The 27,497-nt window shown below is 41.2% G+C and overlaps 1 long non-coding RNA gene across 2 annotated transcripts in view; it reads left to right on the top strand.

The window, feature by feature from the left end:
• The window catches only part of LOC136582003 (uncharacterized), a 109,157-nt gene extending 106,114 nt beyond the window's left edge, over positions 1-3,043 (top strand). For both annotated transcript variants that reach the window (XR_010787116.1, XR_010787115.1), the window contains exons 3-4: positions 507-564; positions 2,843-3,043. This is a non-coding gene — a long non-coding RNA (uncharacterized lncRNA). The remainder of the gene's footprint in view (positions 1-506; positions 565-2,842) is intronic.
• The last annotated feature ends 24,454 nt before the right edge of the window (positions 3,044-27,497 follow it).

Below are 27,497 nucleotides of genomic sequence, written 5' to 3'. Positions count from 1 at the left end.
ACCTGCACAACTACCCTCCCTAGGTGGGTTAGAGGGCCAATCATTTTGGATTAAAGGGCCAATCAAAAAATGTTCTGACCTCTCAGGGCTATCTTCCACCATGCATATGATAGCACATTCTGCAGCTAAATCCTGTGCTAAAGTTGAACATGTAGCATTTGACCAAACCTGCGAAGCTACCACATGGTCACATTCATCTATACTATAGGCTAGACAAACTATCCACAGAACGCTCAAAGTTTCACAACAGAGTGCCAGAAGCCGCATCCACTATCCCACCCATTTAATTTCACTGTATTACAAATCCCATTTTGTGCTGCCACAGAAAAGGATACATTTGCTTTCCCGAAATTTCCATTTCCTGGAGTTCTTAGGTAGCACACATCTCCCACCCTAAATTATAATTTAGTATTGCTTTATTATAATACAATGTCTTGCTATATAGAGTAGGCTAATTGATTAATTAGTTCATTATTGCTTATTAACCTGTCTCTGGTTGTACCTAGGGGACTTAACACATTTTCGTTTGTGCTGCCTATGGACTCCAGGAAATGGAAATTTTGGGTAAGCAAATTTATCCTATCTCAGCAGACCATATAGTTTTGTATTCAGTCATTTCTTATAACTGTTAAAGGGATTGTTTTATCAGGTCATGCTGCCCGACCCACAGGCTCCATGAATCCGGGATAGGGCTGCCTGTTGCCCTCGTGGGTGTTTTATCTGAAATGCTGCAGTGTTTCAGATTAAATACTTTTTGAAGTGTATTTATTCTGAAACACCAGTGTTTCAGGATAAAATACCCACGAGGGCAACAGATACCCCTGTCCTGGGTTTGGGCAGCATGAACCTGATGATAGAATCCCTGTAAGTTTACCTGTATCTACATTTTCTACTATTCTTCAGCAATCCTCTATATAAGTACTGCACATGTCTGTGCATATACACAAACACACACATATATGGGCAATCATATGCAGACACATTTAGGCACAGCTATACAAACAGGCACATGCTTACACACAGGCACATACATGCAGACACATGCAGGCACATATATACATACAGGCATAATATACAGTACATTCATATAGGCACAATATGGTTCAAATGTAAAGTTAAGAACATAAAAATATTATGAAAATTTTAACCTAAAACGCAACAATAGTCTGAATTTATTATTTTAAGCGGGTTCTGTCATTGGAAAAAAAAAATGTGCTTAATTATTCCTCCCTAAGCAGTCTTCTTACCAGATCTTCTCCTCGCTCTTCCAGTCCCTAGAGTCACATAACCTCCAGCCGGCCGAATCTTCTATTTCCTGTGATGTAGCGTATATTAGCCATTTGAAGTGAAGGCCTGTCCTATAGAGAAATTGCCATGAAAGCCAAGGTGGCAGTCAGTACAGTTTCCTATACAATTAAAAGTCATTCGGAGACTGGAGGAGCCGCTGACAGGAAGAGGTTTGGCAGACCAAAGGCCACTACCAAATCGGATGAGAAGTTTTTGAAAGTCAACAGTCTGCGTGATTGGCATCTCACAGCACAAAAGTTTCCATTTCAACTCTGAAAAGAAGACTTCTATCTGCAGGCTTGACAAGTAAAGTATGAGTAAGAAAGCCAATGCTAAGATTGCAAAATAAAAAAAAAAACTTGCCTTGGCCAAGTAGCTCCTCCAGTAGACCTGTGAAGTGTGGAAGAAAGATCAATCAAAATTTTGCAGGGTTTTCGTGCACTATCGAGTTGATGAAAAGATGGTTCCTGAGTGTGTGACACCAATTGTCAAACATGGAGGACGAAGCGTGATTGTCTGAGGCTCTTTTGCTGGATCCAGAGTTGGCAACTTGCACAGGGTGACTGACACACTGGACAAGAAGGGCTGCCACAGCATTTTAATATGCCATGCAATACCTTCTGCTGTATGTCTACTTGGTCAGGGGGTTATATTACATCAAGACAATGATCCAATAAATACTTCTAGGTTATATCAGAACTACTTAAGAAGACAAGAATAAGCTGACAGGCTTCAAAGAATGGAATGACCTGCACAGTCTCGAGAGTCAACCCCCATTTAACTTGTTTGGGATGAACTGGACAGAGAGGTGAAAGCAAAGCATTCTACAAGTGCGGCACATTTGTGGGAACATCTGCAACAATGTTGGGAAGAAATTTCTGAACAATATCTGAATGTAATTGTAGAAAGAATGCCTCAATTGTGTAAAGCTGTTATATCAGCTAGAGAGGGCTACTTTGAAAAGTCAAAAATCTAGATTCAGTTTGATGAAGCAAAGTTAATCCATTATTTTCATATCATCTTATTTGTTCTATGCTTTGATTTAGAAATACATTTGAGACATTAAACTGTGTAAATATTAAAAACTGGAAAAATTGGTGTTCTCAAACTTTTGACAGGTAGTGTATGTACACACACATAAGCATACGCCTACATACATAGAGTAGACTATGTATATATACACACATACAAGGCAAATATATACATGTATATATGACATGGGCGTACGTATAGGGAGGGAAGTGGGTGCGGTCGCACCTGGGCCTAGGAGCCTAGGGGGCCCATAAAGTCTCTCTTCCCCATATTGCAAAGCAATACTACCAATGAAGCTTTATAGTTGGGGGCCCAGTTCCAAATTTTGCACTGGGGCTCAGCAGCTTCTAGTTACACCTCTGTATATACACATACAGTATACACATACACTATATAGACAAAAGTATTTGGACACTGCAGAAAATCAGAAAATACGCAAATACTGAGTTTACCGAATGTTATGCTGGAAAGGGCACAGGTAAATAAAAAGTTGCTCATCTTGTAATAACTATTCATTCACCAGGTCAAGCGCTTGGTGAGACGAACTGGAGCGTCTGGTATGACACCGCCACCCACGGCCATCCTCACAACAATTTCTTCTCACAGCCTTGCACGAGGAATTGCGAGCTATTCCTACCCAGACTTACAGAGAACTTGTGGAAAGAGTGCCTGCACTTGTAATACAAGCAAAAGGAGGGCCAACACGTTACTACATAGGATAATAAAGCACTTATTCTGAAAAACATGCAGCGTCCAAATACTTTTGTCCATATAGTGTAGATACGCACATACATACATACATAAGTCATATAGAGACAGATATATCTTCTCCACTTGACCACTTAACGCCTCACTGGTAGAGGCTCACATGTTGCCTGCAGGGACGGGATGTAGGTGGAGTTTCCTGCTTATCTTTTGCATCCTCTGCTTTTGTCTGCTCCCTGTATGGCAGGTAGTCATAGGAACAGGGGGCCTCTAATCTATGCCACAGGGTTGAATAAGTGGTACCCTCTTCATGCAGGGACAGTATAGCAACCTGTCTATGCACTTGCACACGGCAGTCAGTGTCTCACATTGCCTGGGCGCTCCCTTGGAAATGGAGACCCTGCACAATTGCGCAGGTTGCCCCCTAATGCTGATCCTGAACCAAAGAATAAAATCCAACATGGTCGCTATGTAGGGTTCAATCGCTCAGCCAATCAGTGATTAGAATGTACGTAGTGTGAAGCGTATAATTGTTCAATTTAATTCACTTTTGATGTGACCTTGCATAGATGCCCCAATCTAAATAAGCATTTCCTTGATTAAAAGGCTTCCTTTAAAATATTTTATAGAACCCATAGTGAATTGAATTGGTCTGGAGAGAGGTCAAGTTTGCAGAAAATAAGATTTTATAGGTACTCCCATCGAGAATCATTTAGAAAATCTATGGGACCTTGTTATCAGACTAGAACATAAAAGACATTAATTGCCTGTTTGATGCTCCCTGCTTGGGCAGATTTCCAAGCCAGCATATGTGTAACTTGTATTTTCCACCACAGATCTGTCCAGCAGGAAACAGGTGGCTTGTAAAGTTTTACTTCTCTGTCGAAGCACAATGACCTTTGTTTTGGTGTTTATTAATCTACTCATATTTTTCTGCAGTTTTCATATATTTCTAGGACAGCATTTTGGATATGGGGTTATTATAGATTTGTTTTTACAGATTCATATGCAATCGGTGAGAAATAAAATAGCTGCATGTTCAGTTGCATGCCATATTCAGGGATAAGGCAGCACATAACTGGGCCTATGGACAGGAATCTTCTTTAGGAGTTTCTGTTAAAAACTGTATAAATGCCAGGACTCATAGTGAAAGCCTGCGTGTCTTGTTTGCCCCATCCACACAGAATTTGATTGCCAATACAGAGGGTTACTGGTATTAATGTAGAATGTTGATCTGGGGGTTTGTTCAATTGACCGCAGAGAATTGGGTCTCTGCCATTTAAAGAATAGGTTTTGCCTTTGAAGCAGGTGGTGGTGTTGTGTATGGAGCGGCGGTGACAGATGGAGGCGGAGGCAGCACATATGTTTGAACAAACCAAACTTTACTGAACTACGGTTAACTATTCACCCCATAGGAGGGTACATGTACTTTAAGCGTTACGTAGTTTTAAACTTAAGTCACACATATAACATACTTGAATGTTACGCGTCTTTAACTGCACTTCACACTTATTTCATATATCCATAGTTTCACATCAAGGGATCTTTAAACTTCAATACTGACTAACCACAGTCCTCATAATACTCCGTATTCATTGTTGTACTCTTGTTATTTTCTCAAAGGCCCGCAGTATGACTTCATCACGGCCTCAGGCACTGTAGGTGCCAGTATATCACCAATTTAGGAGCTCCGCATCATTGTGGATTCAATGCAACAAAGGTGCAAAATATCATCTACTCTCTTCTCTAATAATCCTTTATCTGCACATAGAACTGCAACGAAGTGCCCTGTCAGAAAAAATCATATCTACACATGGTATCACTTCAAGTACTCAGGTACATATGCTGTCACTTACTAACATAGCTAATGGCTAACCAGTAAACCACTAAAACTGCATCACAACCCATCACAGTCCCTGCTGAGGAGATACTCCCTTCATTGCATCAGTCTATCATAGTCCCAATAGTGTGTGCACATTAAAATCTTGCTATACAAGTCTCATGTGTCCTGAAGCTTGTTTGCATCTCCCAAATTTTTGTTGTCATTGGTCTCGCCTTCAGTGGGAGTTTTCCTCTCCTTCCATGTGGCTTGTACATATCCTCTCTGGCCCCCGTTCATCAGGGCCCCTTCCGGTCATCTGTCCTCCAGCATGGGGACAGCACCTTGGTCACCATTCTCACTGGCCACTTCCATGTCACTCACAGGCCTACAGGCTTGCTTTTCTCCTGGCACTGCTGTAGTTCTCTCTCTCTGCTTTGGGTAGCTGGATCTCTAAGCCTGTGATGCAGTTCTTATTCCTTATATAGCACCTGCGTTGTACTTGCAAAAGTCCAGAATCTCCAGGGTTGTAAATGGGCCTAGCCCTAGCTTAGGTACTAGCTATGCCACCACCCATATCACCAAAGAGTCAGGGCTGCCTAGTATAGTGCTCTCTCATCTGTGTTTAACTGCGGTTCATTGCCATTGCTCTGTGGCAGGGGAGTGGGGCTTCCATGCATGGCACCTGTAGCGCCTGGCAGTTTCCCTGTCCCAGATGGGTCCCAGGCAGGGCTAAACATCAGCACCTGGCCAGTTCTCTCCTGGCACTTGCAAACACCTGCTTCCTCTTCTCTCCATCCCCCTCTCCCAGCTGTATGACTTACCAGGAAGGAGCGGGGCTTAATGAGTGGCTCCCGAGCCACTGTACAGTACCAGAGAGCGTGTCCCCACTACCCCCTTACACCTTCCTCTGGATCAACTGGGGTTTATAAATATAAAAAGCTTGAACTTGAAGAAGTTAGGTCTTTTTTAACCCACTATGTAACTTTGGAGCTGCAATTTTTCAGTTCTCACTTTCCTGTAAGGAATAAGTCATTTTAGATGTCAGTCTTAATATTATCACCGTCAGCTCACAAGTCACCTAATCAATGAAGAGGAGCGCACCTCTTCATATATTAGGTACATCTTGGGCAGTCCTTATACATACACAGAAATTTATACTAGCTAGGAGCTGGGGCCGTCATGTCCCCTCCTGATAAGCCATGTCCCTTTTTCAGGAAAGTGGCACAGAGCAGTAGCAGTCAAAACGTTGCAACATTTTTGCAGAAGCAGAACTTGCTCCAAATTTCGAGACCCTTGTATTCAAAAAAGGATTTTATAAATCCCCCATATGTTCACTGATATACCATTTGTTTAATTATATACTTTGTCTACAGCTCAGATACCTTAAAGTGTGACAAATGTGCAGTAACAAGGGTACATGCTTTCTCTCAGATTTGCTTGTATGTGCTCATATCATCTCCTCCACCTGTCTCTGTGAGTACTACAGTATTTCCAATAATGTCTTTTTGCCTGTTTGTCTCTTATGTCGAATTTAAACAGGCAAGAGAGAGTTGTGCCTGAGATTCTCAGATACAACTTATATCGTACGGCACACAGACATGGCACATTACAAGTCCCATTCTCATGCAAGACTTTCACGAAAATAGGGCATGCTGTAATTTTTTCGATCTTGCACAATCAGTGCGAGTGAAAAATTACTCATGCAAATTAACCCATTGAAAATAATGGGTTGTGACAATGTGTAAGTTCGATGTGTTTCTTAATCGCACAGAACTCGTGCGTTATTCTCGTCTGTGTAAATATCGCCTTATAGCTCCGATGTTAAATTATTCACATAATATAATTCTGCCAGATGAAAAACGATTGTACCTTCCTTTAAAAGCATTTTTGAGCGATGATTTGTAAGCCTAAAGGCTTGTTGCTCTACAGGTTACAGAGGATTTACAACACACTGAATAACTCATGGAAACAGCATTCAATGTTAAGGCATGCTGTATCTGATATGCAATATAGATAAATATTTCTTAAGAGTCACCTTTTCCAAAGATTAGAACATAAGCAGAAAAGGCCATAAGTCGTGAGAAAAATGGAGGAGAAACAAACATTCTAAAGGAAAATACATTCATGGTAGAATGCAGTGCAATTCCACCAGAAATAGTCTTTATGTAAATCTGAGTAAATGCACGCAGATACATAAAAACAGCAATTCCAACAAAACCCTACAAAGTCAGTATGGCCGTATATAAGAGGGTTGGAAGCTGATGTGGACTGTCAGCACACCATCTGCCCAACACCTTATCCTTGAACTGTGAATAGTTGACTCTTGGCACGTTTACCACTGTTATGTGTTGCACTGATATGCATGTTGCACTGTCCTTGCTGTCTTAATATGCACTTTGTTAGCAGATTGTCAGCTGAAAAATGTATAAGACATTGTGCAAACATCGTGCCTGGGTAATTGGTCGCATATGCATCCACACAGCCCCTTGACCAGAAGCATGATGCATAAGGAGGCTGCTTTACAGCACCTCATGGGTGTAGACAAGGAAGCTACTTCCCCTTTGTCACTGGCCATGGGAAATCACAATCAATCTCCTTGTTGCAAAAACAGAGATTGAAAGGCTACAGATGGAATTATCTTTATTTGTATAGCGCCAACATATTCCGCAGCGCTTTGGAAATCGGGGGAGACATACACAAAATGAGTCACAACATACTGTAAAAGTATTAAGGGAATTTCTGTGTTACACTTGTTATTCAATGGTTAATATTTAGTCTGACTGAGCCGTCCCTGTAGTTGGGGTTTGAGCAGCATTTCTTGGAGACCATATTTAATCATTGTATCTGCATTCCTTTACTCTTCTAAAGTAAGCAACACGTCACATTATGTATTCATTCGCCAGTGTTGCACTTTGTAATGGTTTGCTACGTTTAGGGAGTTGGTCCGTTATGATTGGACACTATAACCTTCCTTTATTCTGTTTTGCACAATAAATAAAACTAACATTGGGCTGGGCTCCACAGAAAGTGCTATACATATATACATACGTAAAGCTGTGTGAGCCAAATACCAGCCGTGTTTGTGAATAAACAGATAAGAAGTGCAACTGGGTGCATTGTGGAAAAGCGGGTCAGGTTTCCAAGGGGGAATGTAGAAGCAGGGCAAATGGAGAAGGGTTTAGCTTAGAGAATATGATCAATCAATCTATCCATTTAGTCATGTCCGACTCTCGGTGACTTTATAGACAAACATTCTCCATGCTTCTCTGTCAAGCACGACTTGATGCACATATTGGTATCCACTTTGAGCCAGCATGTTCTTTGTCGGCCCTTTTTTCTGGTTCCACTGGTTATTCCCAACATTATTGACTTCTCTGGCTAGTTTGCACTGAAGATGTGGCCAAAGTTAGTCAGTGAGTTGGAGTCTAGTGACTTTAGCTTCTAGTGATGTCCCTGGTTTTATGCGATCCAACATTTCTGTTTGTTACCCTGTCTGTCTATGGTGGTCTTATTAATTTCCGCCAGCACAATTTTTCGAATGCATTAATTCTGCTTCTGTTGGCCTTTCTTAGTGTCCAACTCTCAGACCTATAGATTATGGCTCCAGCTAGTCTGCTTTTGGTAGTTACAGTGATATCTTTGCTCTTCCACATCTTATTTATGCCAATGATTACAGAGTGGTCCAATGTGATCCTATGTTTGATTTCTGAGAGGATTGGAATGTGGCGTCATTAATAGGCTGTAACCCTTTTTTGGGGCCGTCCTGGAGACCTAGGCACCTGATGTCTTTAGTTCTGATGATTGCTACAGGTGCAGTGTGGACAAGAGGGAGGCCAGTGAAAGAGGAGTGCATCCCTGGAAGGGGCGCTCATCCTGAGTGGGAAGAGCCCCTAAGCTGCACATAAAGTCCTTCTTTTCCCTCTCCCAATCCACCATAAATAATTTACTCAAGAGCTTTCTTTCCTCCTCTGTGTGCCGTTGTCGGTGTGATATCTACACTCATTTTCTTCTGTCTGCTCTCTTAGAAAGAACAAGACACATGAAGATGCAGGGGCTTAACCAAAGGGGTGCAGAGATTTCAATAGCATCCGGGCCCTGGTACCTGACAGGGCCCCACAGCCTGTCCCTCTGCCATGTAAGAAGGCTGTAGTACTTCCCTTAGACTGCTTGTGGCAGGATTTGTGTAGGGGACACAGGAGCTTCAGGTTATCCCTAGATATAAACCTTAAAGAATAAGCGTTACTTATGTATATCAGAAAACTTTGTTTCTATTCTAATGAAAGTGAAATTACACAAAGTTTTGTAATCCATTAGACTGATCACTCTGATTGATGGATTTATATTAGTTCTATGTTGGTTTTAGCCAAGATTTTCTTAGTATATGTAGCTACTTTTATTTTGTTGCGACGGTTGGGCTCTGCTGCCTTAGGTTTTGCATTGCTAGAGGCCCAGTTTTTGCAATTTCATTGCCAAATTTCATGTGTTTAAACAATAACAGATGTCTAATACTGATGTCATCGCTGAAGTGGACTGTACTGGGAATGTAGAGGGTTTTTCAGATCAGACTACCTTACATATGCTCTTTTCAACATTGTAAATGTTCTGTACATGTGATAGCAACCGCCAAAATAGTTAACACTTCCTTATCTGACAGCTGTCTTCTCAATAGATATCACTTGCTCCTAGAGTAAAATTCAGTTAATTGTATGGTCATAAGCAGTCATTTGTAGTGCAGCATGATAAGGATCATGTTAAATAACATTTTATTAATCAGTCATATAAATCACACTTCAAGTAGATTTTCTGCTTTTGGGCAAATTTTATATAATGCAGAGTATCCTGAAAGCACGAAGTTCCATATATGACACACAGTTTCTTATAGAGAGCACATAGTTCTACATAAAGAGCACATAGTTCCACAGAGAGGGCACATAGTTTCACACAGTTGGCACATAATTCAACATAGAGGGTACATAGTTCCTCCGCGAGGGAACATAGTTTCATATAAATGGCACATAGCTCCACATAGAGGGTACTTAGTTCCACTTAGATAGCAAATAATTCTACATAGAGAGCAAGTAGTTCTTATAGGGCTTCATCCATATACAGAGCACATAGTTTTACATTGAAGCTACATACAGCACTATAGTTCTGCACAGAAAGCGCTTAGTACTAGAGATGAGCGAACGTACTCGGTTCGGGTGTTTTTGGACCCGAGCACCGCTTTTTCCGAGTAACTGACTACTCAGCCGAAAAGATTCGGGGTGCACGGGGGTTTGCAGAGGGGAGTGGGGGGGGGGGGGGAGCTCCCTCCTGTTCCCCACTGCTACCCCCCGTTCCACTATGCCACCCCCCGCCCCCCGAATCTTTTCGTTCGAGTAGTCAGTTACTTGGAAAAAGCGGTGCTCGGGTCCAAAAACACCCGAACCGAGTACGTTCGCTCATCTCTACTTAGTACCAAACAGAAGTACACAGGCAATTAGTTCCACATACAGCACCTCATAGAGGGCACATCAGTACCAGATGTACATGTCAGGATCTGGCAAGACACTGATATGTAAGAGTAAGGCTGGGCTCACATGAGCGGATTTGAATTGCGGATTCCATCATTGGTGTCTGCGTTAAAACACGTGCATTGAAATGCATGTATTTTCTATTTTACCACAAATTCTGCGTAGACGGCCTCCATTGATGTCAGTGGAGGCATCTAATCCGCAGCCCATACGCAATTAACGTTGCGTATTTGCTGTGGATACCTGCGTCATCGCTAAGCAACGGCGCAGGAAATACAAACAAAAAAACCAAAACCTGTACTCCATATGACTGCCTGTTAGCCTTCGCGGTCATATGCAATACATTAAAGTGTCGTACGCAATCCGACCCGCTCGTATGAGCCCGGACTAGGTATAACAAGCACTGTACTGAATAGATACTCAAATTTTTCCTAGCAATATTCAATTGCAGTGCATCTAAACTATCTATCTATCTATCTATCTCATATCTATCTATCTATCTCGTATCTATCTATCTGTCTATCTAATATCTATCTATCTGTCTATCTAATATCTATCTATCTGTCTATCTAATATCTATCTATCTGTCTATCTATCTATCTATCTATCTATCTATCGATATTTACTCGAACACCAGCCCACAGTGCATGAACTATAATTCAGCTTTGACCTTCTTTCGCAGGGTTGCCCACAGGCATGAGCCTCTTGTAACTAATCTGACAAAATCTGACCCTGTTGCAGATAGTTCTACCTAGACGGTACATAACTCCATAGGCAGAGCAGGTTGTTACCCAGAATGGAATACAAGTAGTTCCACATAGAAGGCACATAGTTTTAAAGAGAACACTTACAAGAACCTAGCAAACCCAATTTTAGGATGTATGGCAAACTTGATCTTTGAGAAGGTTTGAACTCTTAGATCTGTAGAATAGGGTCAAAAGACAGATTTCATACCATGCTTTTAAATGCCACATAATAATTATGGGTGGACATATATGCTGGGTGCAGGAGTTACTTCAGGCACCATGCTAGTCCCTTGGCAAGCAAACTGCTCTGCCTGGTGCTGCAGCTTTTGGGGTCACTTGCAGGTTTCAGTGGTAAATCTGGCTTGTTCTCCTGAGTGTCATTTCAAGGGTCACGCAAATACAGCAATTCCATCAGATGAATATTTCTATATGGATACTACCAGCCATGCTTTTGCTCAATATGAGGTTTCCGTTGTGTCTGAACTCGCCTTGGGACAATGTCTGACAGGTATATCGCTGCAGGTGATATGCCTTCCAATGAGATATCACGTCCAGTAGCCACACAAGGCATCACCAAACAGACCAAATGTAGCACGTAAAATTGCTTTATTTCTGGAAAACCATTCAAAATTATTTATAACAAATTCTTCATTCAATTTCTCAGTTAGTAACAGGGCCACCAGCCAATGGGCCTATGTGGGAAATGACCTGAAATTAGTATGTATCTCCCACCTTGGCCTAGCATCCAGCTACTAGTTTAAAAAATAGTCGTATTACTAAAACTGCTACTATTAAGTGAGGAAGGGGGCATTATTAACAGTAACACAACCATTAACAAAGCAGCGGTAAGGAGGGATACATGGGGGAATATGATAGGCTTTTCACGGGGTTAACAAGTAAACAATATTTCAATTTGAATATTTATTGCTCTGCTCTGCTGGTTAGTTGCATAATTTCAAGCATCAGAAATGAAGCTCCTTCGGTGCACTGGCCAGCCGTGAGTCACTTGGCAAATAGCAAACAACAAAAAAATGCCGGCTCTGGAAAAACGATTCTGCTTTATTTCACAAATTTGAAATCACGTAGTAAAAAGTGCCATGCAAGGCTATGTCCACGCTAAGGAGGAAGCAAATGTCTCCTTGATCGCAGCTGTTGCTTCTGAAACACATCTTAGCGTGGACATAGCCTTGTACGGCACTTTTTATTACGTGATTTTAGATTTGCAAAAAAATAGAATTCTTTTTACGAAGCCGGCATCTTTTTGTTGTTTGCTATTTGCCAAGTAAACAATTACTGAAAATTGGGTAATGAAATTAATTTAAGAAAAACTAGTAGAAAACTGTATAACTTCATAGAATCATAGAATGGTAGAGTTGGAAGGGACCTCCAGGGTCATCTGGTCCAACCCCCCTGATCCATGCAAGCTTTACTAGATCATCCCAGACAGAGATTTGTCCAGGCTTTGTTTGAACACTTCCATTGAAGGAGAACTCACCACCTCCCATGGTAACCTGTTCCACTCATTGATCACCCTCACTGTCAGAAAGTTTTTTCTAATATCTAATTTGTGTCTAATCCCTTTCAGTTTCATCCCATTGCTTCTAGTCTTTCCTTGCGCAAAAAAAGAAAATTGGATAATCAGGGTTGCATGTGATTTGCAGTAACACATTCAAGCTAAGATTACCGAATTGTTTCAGTAGCTATGGTTCTGATATTTACATCACTGCTTCATAGTATACGAGCACGTTAGATTGTGAATTCAGATGTGTAGTACATTCATCAGTCATTGATGTCTCTATTATGGTTAGTGTACCCAGGTAGTTCCTGTTGCCAGGCCTGGTGGGTATTAAACCCCATTACTAACAGTGTTGGCATGGCTAAAGTTGCCAACTGTCTGTAAATTTACAAATGGTATACTGTATGACACCATTAAACTTGACACTGTATAACACGATTTGTCTGGCATGTTGTAAGCCACTGTTTATCTCTATGCTTTATTTAACCTATCTGGATACTGTATACTACTTATCTACATGCTATACTTTATTTATCTGAACACTGCTTATCTCCATGCTGTATGCACCAGAGGAAGTCTACAAGCTGGTATAGATTTCAGCAGTAAGTTAGGCCAGCTCTCTGGCCTAAATTATAGTACATGTGATGGGCCAGGTGGCCATGCCTCCTTCTGGGAATGCCCTGCCCATGTTTTTTTAAGTGCGGCAAGGCTGGCATAAAACTCAAAATGTAACAATTTTTGCACAAGACAACACCACTTGCACTAAAATTGCAACTTTTTAAGCCCATAATTCTACCACAATACCCTTAATACATTTACCCCCATGTGTAATTATTTGTGCAACGTATGCCACTAATTATGTTAGCAGTGTTTGACCAAATTCATCTGTGCTTTTATAGAAAACAGAGCCTTGGTCCCTAATTGCCCCATTCACTCAGTTAGAATAGCTTAGAGGGAACATTGCTGACTACAAACATACTGATTGTCTAGTTTAGACATCTGCTTTTAATATACTATTTAGCATATTAATTAGATTAGTAGGATTCTCATCTAAGGACTTTTTCTATTAGCTGTATTAGACACTGGTGTACACTGAAATCAATTAATTCGTCTAATTATTAATTCTTTTTACTGTAAAGGCTCAGAAAAAATTAAGCAAGTACACAGTATCATGTGGCTCCCAGGAGCAGGACCTCACTATAAGGGCTAGGCCTACCCAGCGACCTTTGGCTGAAACAAGAGTTGCTTGACCAAAGATTGCTATGTAGCCTGCAACCTTGCACTTAGTAACACGGTAACATGGTATGTAAGGCTGAAAAAAGATACGTTTATCCAGTTCAGAATATTATCCTGCAATGTTGATCCAGAAGGCAAAAAAATCCACCATGATGTAGAAGCCAATTTTCCTCATTTTAGGGGAAAAGGTTCCTTCCCCACTCCAAATCTGGCAATCACAATAATTCCCTGAATCAATGATCCCTCGAAAGTAAAGCTACCTGTAAACGGGGCAAGTACTGCTCGGATATTTGCTTACTTGTCAGAGTTGCTTGGGTTTTCGCCTGTTTGCAGTGAATGGATGCAGGTAGCCATAAGAGATCTCCAGTGTTCTCTACCTCCATACACAGAACGACTATCGCTCCTCTGTATAAGCACAGGAGTGATAGTCGGTGGGACAGCTGTTGGCACCAGACAGATGTCCCGTGTAAAGTGACCTTAAGGTATTGACCATAACATGTAACAATGTTACATTTAAGAAAGGATTGCTGGCCCCTATTGAAAACTTGTATTGAGTTTGCCATCACCACGTCCTCAGCCAGAGAGTTCCATAGTCTCACTGCTCTTACAGTAAAGAACCCCCTTCTTTGTCGATGTAGACACCTTCTTTCCTCAAGACCAGTGTTCTCAACTCCAGTCCTCAGGACCCCCCCCCAACAGATCATATTTTGAGGATATCCTATAGTAAGAACACTTGTGGCAATGTCTGAGGCACGGACAATAATTACATCACCTGTGCAATACTGAGGAAATCCTGAAAACATGACCTATTGGGGGTCCCTGAGGACTGGAGTTGAGAAACACTGCTCTAGACTGAGAGGATGCCCCCTTGTTGCAGTTACAGTCTTGGGTATAAATAGATGATGGGAGAGAACTCTGTATTGTCCCCTGATATATTTATACATAGTTATTAAGTCCCCCTTATAATTTCCAGATTCACTTTTTAATCCCTTTTTTTTAGTAATTTGCTATGTGCCAATCCAGTGGAACAGACCCCGTCACTATAGAGGTTCTAAATATAAGAAACAATAGTCTATCACATTACTTAATTCCCTTAGAACCTAGGGGTGTATGTCATCAGGACCTTGCGATTTGTCTATTTTAATCTTTTTAAGGTGGCTCCTCTCTTTCTCCTGGGTTAGACTGGTGACATTTAATGTAAAATTTATTTTATCGCTCTGCATTTCACCTGTCATTTCATTTGCCACTAGACAAAAAAAAACTGTTTAATAGATTTACTTTCACCTATTCACCCTCTACAATTTTTCCCTCATATTTGAAAGGACTAACACAGTTTTAATCCTTGTACAATTTACAGTATATAGTTGAAGATGATGGTTATTTTACTCTCTTTGGCAATGAGTCTATTTCCACCTTTGTTGTTTTTATCTGTTTTTTACAGTTTACCTTTTTACTGCTTCTTCACTGACTTCCTGTTTTATTAGTTTAAATGCTTTTTTTGTTGCTTATTACCCCCTTCACATCTTTATTTAACCACATTGTTTTTCTCCTATTTCTAACTCGTTTATTCCTGTAAGGTGTGTACCGTTGACAGTGATTATTTAAGATGGTTTTAGACATTTCCCATGTATTATTTGCATTCTTATTTCTGAGGACATTGTCCCATTCAATAAGGTTAAGGACATCTCTAAGCTGATCGAACTTTGCCTACCTGGAGTTTAGTATTCTTGTGGCCCTCCGATTAAACACTCTATTGAAAGATAAGTGGAAATTGATCATATTACGGTCACTATTTACCATGTGCCCCTCGACCTGCACATCTGTTATTCTGTTGGGTCTGTTGGTTAATAAGTCCAAAATGGCCGTCACTCTAGTTGGATCCTGCACGAGTAGAGAAAAGTCATTATTTTTAGTTATTACTAGAAACTTGTTTCATTTATGAGATCCGCAGGTTTCTGTTTCCCAGTGTATATCCGGATAGTTAAAGTCCCCCATAATAATTATCTGATTGTGATTGGCCGCTTCATGTATTTGCTTTAGTAAGAGATATTCAGTCATTTCTGTTATATTTGTCACCTTATAGCAAACGCCTATAACGATTATTGATCTCTCCATGTATCTCTACCCATAGCAATGCCAAATATTAATTTCCCTCACATATATCTTTCTGCAGTGTCGGATTTAAACAGGACTTTACATGAAGACAAACCTCTCCCCCTTTCTAGTTTTTATGATCCCTTCTGAACAGAATCTAACCCTGTAAGTTAACCACCCAGTCACAGCTTTCATCCAACCAAGTCTCAGTAATTCCCACTACGTCATAGTTTTTCTCAGACATAATTATTTCCAGATCATCAACTTTATTGGTTAGACTTCCAGCATTAGTCACCATGAAGTTTAGAGGTTTTTGTTTATTTTTTATTTAAGGGGTTGTATGAGTTATGAAAGGGCAGACTAAGGGGTGCTCCATGATGTAAAATAACAAAACAGCTGATACTCACCTCCCCCTACTTGTCCCCCTCTGCTGACTCCGGTCTCCACTGCGTTGTTGTTTACAGACTTCAGTCTGTTTGTGATGTTCTGTAAACCTGCCACTGCAGCCAATTACATCTCTCATTGCTGATAATTGAGGAGTGCTGTCAATGGTTGCAGCAGCTTGTTTGTAGACAGCTCAGGCTGACTGCAGCCTCTAAAGATGACGCCAGTGAGGAGACCGGAGCTGGTGACGGGGGAACAGGTAGAGGTGCGAATCAGCTGTTTTGCTATTTTACACCATGGGGGACCCCTTAGGCTGCCCTTTCATAACTCAGACTACCTCTGTAAGTGTCTCCTTACTGTTCTGCCAATTCTAACTGTACTAACCCCTCCCTCCACTCCATTACTTAGTCCCAGGTCACTGTCTATTCTATCCTCCCCTTTATTTCTGTGTTTGCCCTCCCCCCAGTCTCTAGTTTAAAGACTCCTCAAACCTTCTAGCCATCTTCTCCTCCAGCACAGCTGCACCCTCCCCATTGTGATGTAGCCCATCCCTACAGTAGGGCCTGTAGCCAACAGCAAAATCAGTGCAGTTCTTCAGGAATCCAAATCGCTTCTTCCTACAGCAACTCTTGAGCCACTTGTTTACCTTCTTAATTTCCTGCTGCCTTTCTGTTGTGGCATGAGGTACAGGTAGTATTTTAGAAAATACTACTTTGGAGTTCCTTGCCCTAAGCTCACATCTTAGGTCGCTAAAATTGTTTTTATGGACCTTCTATTTGCCTCTAACTTTTTCATTGGTGCCAGTGTGTACCATAACTTCTGAGTCCTCACCAGGTCCTCACAATAATCTGTCAAACCAATCTGCAATGTGATGAACTTGAGTGCCTGGAAGACAATACACTGTTTGATGATCCCAGTCTTTATGACAGTTCCCTAATGCTTAAGTCACCCAGTACCAGGACGTGTCTAGCCTGCCCTGCACTTCTATTCCTTTTCTTACTTGAGAAGACATCCCCTGGCGGTCAGAGGCCATGTCGTGCTGCAGCAGCGCTAACCCTGTAATGGTTAGCACTGCTGCAGCACAACATGGGAAATAAATGGGAAATCTTTAAACCATCTTAAAAAATCACGGTCAACAGTACATACCTTATAGGAATAAAAGAGTTAGAAATAGGAGAAAAACAATGCGGCTAAAGAAAGATGTGAAGCGGGTAATAAACAACAAAAAGAGCATTTAAACTAATAAAACAAGAAGTCAGTGAAGAAGCACTAAAAAGCAAAACTTTGTAAAAAAAAACAGATAAAAGCAGCAAAGGTGGAGACAGACTCATTGCCAAAGAGAGTAAAATAACCCTAAACTGTTCTTCAACTATATAAATTGCACAAGGATTAAAACTGTGCTGGTCCTTTAAAAATGAGGAAAAAAGTCTAGAGGGTGATGAGGAGAAAATAAATCTATTAATCAGTTTTTTTGTCCTGTGCAAATGAAATGACAGTTGAAATGTGGAGCGATAAAATGAATTTTACATTAAATGTCACCAGTCTAACCCAGGAGAAAGAGAGGAGCCACCTTAAAAAGATTAAAATAGACAAATTGCAAGGTCCTGATCATCCTGATCTAAGGGAATTAAGTAATGTGATATACTATTATTTCTTATATTTAAGAACTCTATAGTGACGGGTTCTGTTCCACTGGATTGGCACATAGCAAATTACTAAAAGTGAACCTGGAAATTATAGGTCTAAGGGGGGAGATAATAACTATGTATAAATATCAGGGGACAATATAGAGATCTCTCCCATGATCTGTTTATTCCCAGGACTGTAACTGAAACAAGGGGGCATCCTCTACATCTAGAGGAAAGAAGGTTTCTACACCGACATAGAAGGGTTTTTTTTTTTACTGTAAAAGCAGAGAGACTATAGAACTCTCTGCTTGGGGACATGGTGATGGCTAACAAAAATACATGATGTTATAGCGAGCTTTCAAACCAACTCAGGGTTCTGTAGATTTGTTCCATTTTGCCTGAGGAAGAACCATGGGTAGGTTTGAAAACTAACTATAGCATCATGTATTTTTGTTACCCATTAAAAGGTATCATATCTACAAGATTACTTGGTTTCTCTTACTGAGAACAACTACACTATGCATTTTGGTTAATGCATGGAATATAGAGCAGACTGTATAGTTTACTAACAAATATTCATATAGTTTTTGGTCTATTATCGCTGAGGACAAACCTTCCTGTAGCAATTTGGATAAAGCAATTTTAAATTTTTTCTGTTAAATCAATATTAAAAGACCGGTATGTGGAGACGTCAGATAACAATATAAGTACTTCACATTTATATAAGGCTTTGTCAAGTATCACAATGGAACCGCCCTTATCTGCAGGGCGGACTATAATAAAAGGATTGAGAGCCATATTTTCTAGTACTTCTCTTTGGTTTAGTGATATATTACATACTATCTTGTTACATCTGGAATATAAATTGGTAAGTTCTTTTTCCACTTTAATTTGAAAAAAGTCCATAACTGAAGTTCTTGTCTGGTGAGGATAAAAATCTGGATTGGATATTTTTGATTAATGGCTATAGAAAACGCATCCACGGGAGAAATGGTCTCATCTTGTAAAATGATGAAAGCTAGAGGAATTAATTGCTCATCAAACTTCATTTTTAAAAGAATAGCTTAGTTTAAAAATATTGCTTTCAAGAGAAGTTTATTGGATTATGTGGTTAAAAAACAGATTTTCACATGGTCTTAACCTTAGATCTGATCTTATGTTTATATACGAATGTTTTAGTATTTTTTGTATTGTTTTTTATGCATTTCATTTCCTCACTATTTATTCATTAGTGGGAGTGGTCATGCCTTTGTTATGTCATATCCTGTTACCTTTAAATTATTTGCTTCTTGTACAGGCTATATGCTATTATTATAGCTAAGATTTTTGCTAAAGCGCGTAGCTCCCTGTTCGCACACGTGAGCGTTTTTACCTTTCTATGAATATATTGTAATAAAGATTAATTTTTTATGAGAAGTGCTGAAGCTATATACATCATTTTTTCTACATTGCTTTCCTAAACAACCGGCTTGGCATTGTTCTCCGTGCACTCGCCTTATTGGAGGTTGGCTGTTTGGCATAACGCTATGGATCAATATTTTTGGTGAGCTGTATTTCACCTGGAATACTTTATAGTGTGTTCTGGTATGTGTACGCACCTTTAGGCCAGTTTTAGATGAACATATTGTAACACATCCGTAACTTGGATCCGTATTATGGCCGTTTCACAGATGACATTACAACCATACATCATCAGTATTTGCCTTCATATTTATTGTCATTGCTTTTTTTCTATTGGATAAATAGTAATCCGTATTTGCCCAATAGAAAAGGCTCGAAATATGGAGACAAAAACAGAAAATAATGGGTCATGCTGCATTTTTTTTAAAAACAGCCATGAAAAATATAGCCATAGGAATAGCTCTGTAGATTTCCATTAGCTTCATATCATGGTCCACAAACAGCACAGCTAATGTCACATTTACTGGGCATCTTTTGTAGATAACCCAAGGACTGTCTAGGCAGTGGTCTATGACCACTTGCAGGTTTTACCCACAAAGCCTTCTTCTTTACCTTACTGTTACCCTGTAGCTTATCTAGGGTGCTGAAGCACCTTTCATGTGCTACTGGTTCCCTGGTGGCCACCTTAATGACAAGCGCTATTCTCCCCCTATCACTCTCTACTGCCAGGAGCTGCTATAAGCAGCTTCTTATATCATGTTCCTAGGCCCCGGAGCTCAGCAGTGTAATTTTCATGCAAATACCCAGTAAGAATGCTTGCCCTACTCCTTAAGGATACAGTGTACAATAATCATTATCATCACAGTATACAATGTGCATTTCCTTGCCAACAGCCTGTCAAAAAAGTGCACATTGGGGCAGAAAGGACATTTTTAAAAATTAAATATATAATGGGTAGTCAATGTCAGTTTCCAGTCCTCCTACAAACCTACATGTGAGTAGCCAATTGTCAGCTACTTGATAGTTAAAGGGTTATTCCCATTTCCGTAACTTATTCCCTAACCATAGGATAGGGGGTGACTTGCTGATCAGTAGGGGTTCGACCACTGGTATTCCCACCATATCCGAGATTTTAGCACTGGAGCATCCTCAAGTATAGCATTGGGAAGGAATGCATTCATACCTATGGTCTATTCAGTTTAATGGTAGCAACAGAGATAATCAAGTTCAAGTGATTGCCTGTCTTTGGCACTCTCATAGAATTGATAGGAGAAGAGGCATGCATGGCCTCCACTGCCAAATTTGAAGACATAGCGGGGCCAAAGCCTTGGTGTCGGCAGGGGTCCCAGCTGTCTGATCCACGCTGGGTTTTTCCCTATCCTGTAGATAGGGCATAATTTACTGAGATGGATATAACCCTTTAAGCACTTCATATATATAATGTGTATAGCATGTGCTGGGCAGTCAAGACATTTATTAATGAGGTCTACAAGCCTCCATTGGCCACTCTAGTTCTATTACCTTTGTTACTAATAAAATGATGATATGTTTCATTCTATTCTGTAACCGCATACTTAGGATAGGTTCCCTTACAACTTTTTTAAGTAGTTTGTGCCAAACGTCTTGAAAGTAGACCTAGTACTGGTATAAATATCAGTGTGTACTCCAGGTCCGGAATCTCAACTTGGATCATCCTGTAATTAGAGAACCTGGAGCAAAAGGAAGATTTTTTCCTTGCCAAAAAGCAATTTATATTAATTCTTGTTTCTACCTGCCCAAAGTAGCAGAGATGGTAGTGGATCTTCCGTTACTATTATGTAGGCAGTTCATGAGCATAGAATATGAGTAATCTTCACTGTGTCCAGATGAGCAAAATTCCTTACAACCTTACCCCCACTGTCACTTCCAGGAGTTACTTTCTATGTACTCTAGTTTACACATAATGCCCATTATAGACAATGCAGGGTTCACAATAGGTGCAGTATCAGTGTTGTGCATAAGCAGACATTAGGGAATGAACTTTTGTCCAAAGGTTCATTCACCTGATCAGTGTGAAGGTGCCGCCAATCAGCCAACAAATGAGAAAATGCTCGTTTATCTGGTTATTTGCATTTTTTATGCAGCACTAAACATCATTAGTTGTCCCCAGCACATTGTTTGTGTAAACAGGCATGTGATGTGAACAACAATGGGGCTATATGTGTTCTAACAATCACACTCACAATTATTTCAGGACATAGAGTAATGCTAACCACTCCATGCAAACGTTGCTGAATGAGCCCCGACTGACTTGCAAGAATGTCAGGGCTCATTCTTGGCAGAAAGTTGGCAGTGTAAAGGGGCCTTTGGTCACATTGTACAACTTTCTTGTGAGTCACTGGAATAAGAATATAGGAATGCTAATGTTCCATTTTATGACCGCACCCAATGGTGCACACTGGCTGTGATGGGTTCTCTTCGGTTCCTGTCACTCCAGATAAAAAAAAGTCCTACGTGCAGAACTTAATTGTCAGGCATTTCATGCTTAATCTTCTTCAGAAGCTTTGCATACACCAGCCCCATGCATCTCAGACTTCTACTGACTGAAGTATTGTGTTTGTCAAAAGGGAAGGCTTAGCATACTACTACTCCCAACATGTCATCAGTCTGAAACTGTCACTGCATGCTGGGACTTGTAGTTCTACTAAATTATGTGTACTTAATTTGTTGCAATTTTAATAGTACCACAGCATTCATTAGTACAGACCTGAGGGTCCTGAGCATTGTAGACCCGAAGGTCATGCTGGGAATTGTAGTTTTACCAAAATCTGGTGAAATCATTAGGCCTCTTTAAGATGGCTGTATTGGTTGTCCAATGGTCCATGTGAAAACTAACCCACTACATGTCCTATTCTGGTCCATATCACAGATGAAAGTAAGTTGCAATATTCACCGCCATAACAGTCCATGTGCTGACACATCAGATTCTTGATATGGCCATCTGATTGAAGCCTTAGGCTAAGGCTATACACTGCAGTGCGCCACATGTGACCAAGTTAAATCCATTTGTAGCAGCCAGTGGCTGAATTATTTCATGATTTACCAGCAAATCATGCGGCCATTGGCTGCTGTGGGTGGGTGTGGATTGGCTGCATGTGGCCAGCCATGTTGTATCTTATCCCCTTAGTGCCCAGACAATTTTTTGCTTTATTGACCAGGTAATTTTTTTCCCCATTTTTATTTGTTGGATTTTATTTAAATCGTTGCGTTTTAAGCACCATAATTGTGTTTGGCATGGGTAGGGGGTGGGGACTGATCAAGTGTCAGGACTGCCCAGGGATGAGGCCTATAAGAACTGCCACAACACACTTTGTGCGCCACCTTCATTGTCCCTCTTTCATACCTTTTTAATTTGGGAGGTACAGCTGCAGCAGTGCAAAACCTGTATTGGCATCCCCCTCATCTGCCAACTTTGCAAACTTGTTGGGGTGTGCCAGTTCAGGACTAGCCTACCTGGATCTCTTCCTTCTACCCCTCCTTCTAACTGTCACCCAGCTAGCTGCCTGATCATTCTGCACTCCCCTACTACCATCCACCCCCACATCTACCCCAGCGAGTGCCTGCTCAGCGAGAAGCAAACTCCTTTCCATGTTGTCATTGAAGCTTAGTGTTGTACGCTGTACATTTAGTTCCAGATTCTGGGCTTCCAAATGCGCAACACGCTCAGATCTAATAAAAACTATTCCTTCCTAGTATAAATAAGGTTCAGGGAGGAATGTTTTTTATTAGGAAGCTATATACTAGAACAAGGGGGCACATTCTGAGATAAGTGTGTGTGTGTGTGGGGGGGGGGGGAATCAGAAACAACGTCGGGAAATATATTTTTACTGAAAGAGTAGTAGATGCTTGGAACAAACTTCCAGCCGACGTGGTTGGAAAATCAACAAAAATGATTTCAAGTCTAACTGGGATAAGTATATCTATCCTAAGAGAGAAATAAAAAAGAAACAATATAAGGGCAGGGTAGATGGATCATGTTGTCTTTTTCTGCCGTCGATTTCCTAGGTTTCTGTCTCGTTCAGCAGTATGCACCCTTGGACGGCTGTTCAAGGAATGTGATTTTTATTTAAGTGATCGGAAGGGTGGAACACCAAATTGGATAGATCAGCAGCTGAAAGTCTAGTTATCTCATACTTGCTGTTAGCCCAGAGCTAACTCTCCTGAGAGTTTATCAGTTCAAGTTCATAGTTACTAATGACTCTTAGTCAGGAAGTTCTTTTGAGCCATGGAAAGGCCTGTAAGCATGTCTCATAATGACATACCAGTGAAGAATTCTTATAGAGAAACTATCATCTATACACTTTGGAGTTAGCGCAGACAATATCTAGAGCTCTTGTATCTTTTGTCCTCCTCCATTATAAAAAGCATACCTCTAAGTTATAGTCATATACTGAACAAATAATACCTATATGAAAGGATTAAATAATGCCAGAGTGACAAAATAATATTGCTTCAGCTTAAAAGGGTTTTCCGCTTGAATGCAATTGATGACCGATCATCAGGACAGGTCATCAATAGTTGATCGGTCCGTTGCTCAGCGCCCATTGATTTCAATGAGAGCTGTGCCTGCAGTTACAAGCGACGACCACTGCACAGAGGTCGGTGCGGAGGCTTCCGCTCTGACCTCTGTGTATTTGCCGTGTTGATAGCATGCGCCTGCTCAGCTGATCGGCCAGGGTCCCAAGCGGCGGACCCCGGCCGATCAAAAATGATGGCCTATCCTGATGATAGGTCATCAATCGTATTTCCCTGGAAAACCCCTTTAATGATTAGAAAATGGTATAAACACATTTGTAGTATCATTGTATCATTTTTTTGTTAACATAAAATGATGGATCAGTCCACGGATTGTATTTATTTCTGTGGAACTAATGTCTAAGTGTATCTGTTTGTAGTCAACAAAAATGCAGACAACAACAATAGTTAAGATATAACCTAATACTGTCATACCATGACCAAATATTACACCAAACAGTGACTAAATAATATTGCCATACAGTGACTGATAATACTACCATATCATGACCAATTACCACCATGCTATGACTGCATAAATACCACCATACTATCATCAATAATTTCCACCATGCTGTCATACTACAACCAAATATTATCATCATACCTTGATTGCATAATATAACATAACTATACCATGTCTACCACGAGTGCTCCCCTGACTGTTAGGTACTGTTTAGCTATATAACATAGTAACATAGTGTGTAAGGCTTAAAAAAGACCTATGTCAGCCTGTTAACAGCCAATGTTGATCCAGAGGATGGCAAAAAATCCACATGACATAGAAGCTAATTTTCCTCATTTTAGGGGGGAAAAATTCCCTCCCAACTGTAATCTAGCAATCAGAATAGTCCCTGGATCGCCAACCCTTCTGAAGTAATTAGTGACTGTAAAATGTATGATTGTAACACTCAAGAAAGGCATCCAGGCCCCTCTTGAAATGTTTTATCGAATTCGCCATCACCACATCCTCAGGCAGAGAGTTCCACAGTCTCGCTGCTCTTACAGTAAAGAACCCCCTTCTATGTTGGTGTAGAAACCTTCTTTCCTCTAGATGTAGAGGATGCCCCATTGGTACAGTCACAGTCCTGGGTATAAACAGATGATGGGAGAGATCTCTGTATTGGCCCCTGATATATTTATACATAGTTATAAGGTCGCCCCTCAGCCATCTTTTTTCTAAATTACCTCAGTTTGATAACCTCCCTGGGTATTGTAGTCCGCCAATTCCATTTATTAGCATAGTTGTTCATCTTTAAACCCGCTCAAGCTCTGATATATCCTTCTTGAGTATCGGTCCCCAAAACTTTACATAATATTTAGAGATGAGCGAACGTACTCGGATAAGCACTACTCATCCGAGTAATGTGCTTTATCCGAGTACCTCCCCGCTCCTCCTGAAAGATTCGGGACGCGCTGCGGAGCAGGGAGCTGCAGGGGAGAGCGGGGAGGAACGGAGGGGAGATCTTTCTCTCCTTCTCTCCCGCCCGCTCTGCCCCGCTCCCCGCTGCGACTCACCTGTCAGCGGAGCGCCCCGAATCTTTCAGGACGAGCGGAGAGAATTTTATTGAGGATTCCGATGTGAATTCCAGTGAAATTCACACAATTCACACAATTTTAGCATTCTTGGCTCAGTGCAGGGACCAATCGGGCAGCTCTCAGCTGTCATTCAATAGCTGAGAGCTGCTCCTGATTGGTCCCTGCGCTGAGCCAATCAGAGGCAGCACTCACTCACCCATTCATGAATTCATGAATGGGTGAGTGAGAGCTGCCTCTGATTGGTGAGGGCTGTGACCAATTAAAGGCAGCCCATTCGGCAGGCGGGGATTTTAAATCCCCACCTGTTGAATACTACTCACAGCAGTTCAGGAGAACTTCCGGCCGGCCGCGGCTGAACTCCGTCTGCGGGGACAAGGTGAGTATATTTTTTTTTTTACTTTTTACACATTTTTGGATGATTTTCAGGGAAGGGCTTATATTTTTAAGCCCTTCCCGAAAATTCATCCTGAGATCGCCTGCAGCCCATTGCTTTCAATGGAGCCGGCTGTATTGCTGGCTCCATTGAATTCAATGGGCTGGACAGCGCTCCACTGCTCGGGCCCGTTTCAAAGGAAACGCGTAGAGATGAGCGAACGTACTCGGATAAGCACTACTCGTCCGAGTAATGTGCTTTATCCGAGTACCTCCCCGCTCCTCCTGAAAGATTCGGGACGCGCTGCGGAGCAGGGAGCTGCAGGGGAGAGCGGGGAGGAACGGAGGGGAGATCTTTCTCTCCTTCTCTCCCGCCCGCTCTGCCCCGCTCCCCGCTGCGACTCACCTGTCAGCAGCGGAGCGCCCCGAATCTTTCAGGACGAGCGGAGAGATACTCGGATAAAGCACATTACTCGGACGAGTAGTGCTTATCCGAGTACGTTCGCTCATCTCTAATAATATTCCATTTGTGGTCTGACGAGTGGAAGAACAATGTTCTCATCATTCGCCCCTAGACCTCTTCTAATGCACACCATGATTCTATTTAGGGACGTAACTAAAGCCTTAAGGGCCTGGGTGCAAAAGTACAGCTCCCCCCCCCCCCCCCCACCTCCCGTGTCCTCTATCTGTACCTGTACCCATACCTAAACCGTGCAGCATACAGCTACAAAACGAATTTGCATACATGATCTAGCCCCTTGGTATAAGCTTTCCAAACACAACTCATTTCCTGCACTATGTGAAAATTTTGTCCTTTTGGCTGTTTTCATGTTTTTTGTTCAATCACATTAAAAAAAAAAATCACACACAAAAAACTGCATACACTATTAAAAGACACATGTGGATTATACCAGCATGGTCCATATCACTATATACAGGGAGATGTATAACCTATACCAGCTGTACATATATAATTATATACATAAGATAACCAGATTATACCAGCATGGTCCATATCATTATATACAGGGAAATGTATAACGTATACCAGCTGTACATATATATTTATATACACGAGATACCTAGGTTATACCAAATCACAATATACAGGGAGATGTATATACAACTCCTGTATATGGTGATATCGGCCATGCTGGTGTAAGACTGGTTTCACATCTGCATTGGAACCACCAGCTGGATATTCTGTCGCAGATCCGGCTCAAAATGCTGGAAGGAAAAGTGCTGCATGCAGTGCTGTTTCTTCTATCCAAAAGCCGGGCAGCTGAGCGTAAAGTAGACAGACCCCATTATAGTCAATGCAGTCCGTCTGCTCTGTTCGGTTCCGATCAGAAATGGAGCTGTTCAGCCATGGAGATTCGCGTTTCCTGCTCCTCGAACAGAGCAAGAAAGCAGAATCCCCAGCGCACACGTGAAACAACCCTAACCTGGGTATCTACTGTATATAATTACCGGTATATATGTACAGCTGCTATAAGCTATACATCTTATATATGGTGATATCGACCATGTTGGTATAGCCTGGCCATCTCCTGTAAATAATTATGTATGTACAGCTAGTATAACCTATATCAGCTATGCAAGGATGATTATATACAGTACATACTGTTAGCAAGGTCCGCTCTCAGTTAAGTTTACAGTTAATTAAAA

The sequence above is a fragment of the Eleutherodactylus coqui genome, chromosome 11, assembly GCF_035609145.1.
Source record: "Eleutherodactylus coqui strain aEleCoq1 chromosome 11, aEleCoq1.hap1, whole genome shotgun sequence".
NCBI classification, from domain to species: Eukaryota; Metazoa; Chordata; class Amphibia; order Anura; family Eleutherodactylidae; genus Eleutherodactylus; species Eleutherodactylus coqui.
The sequence above is the reverse complement of the archived record's forward strand: the minus strand, read 5'-3'. Positions and strand labels throughout refer to the sequence as shown.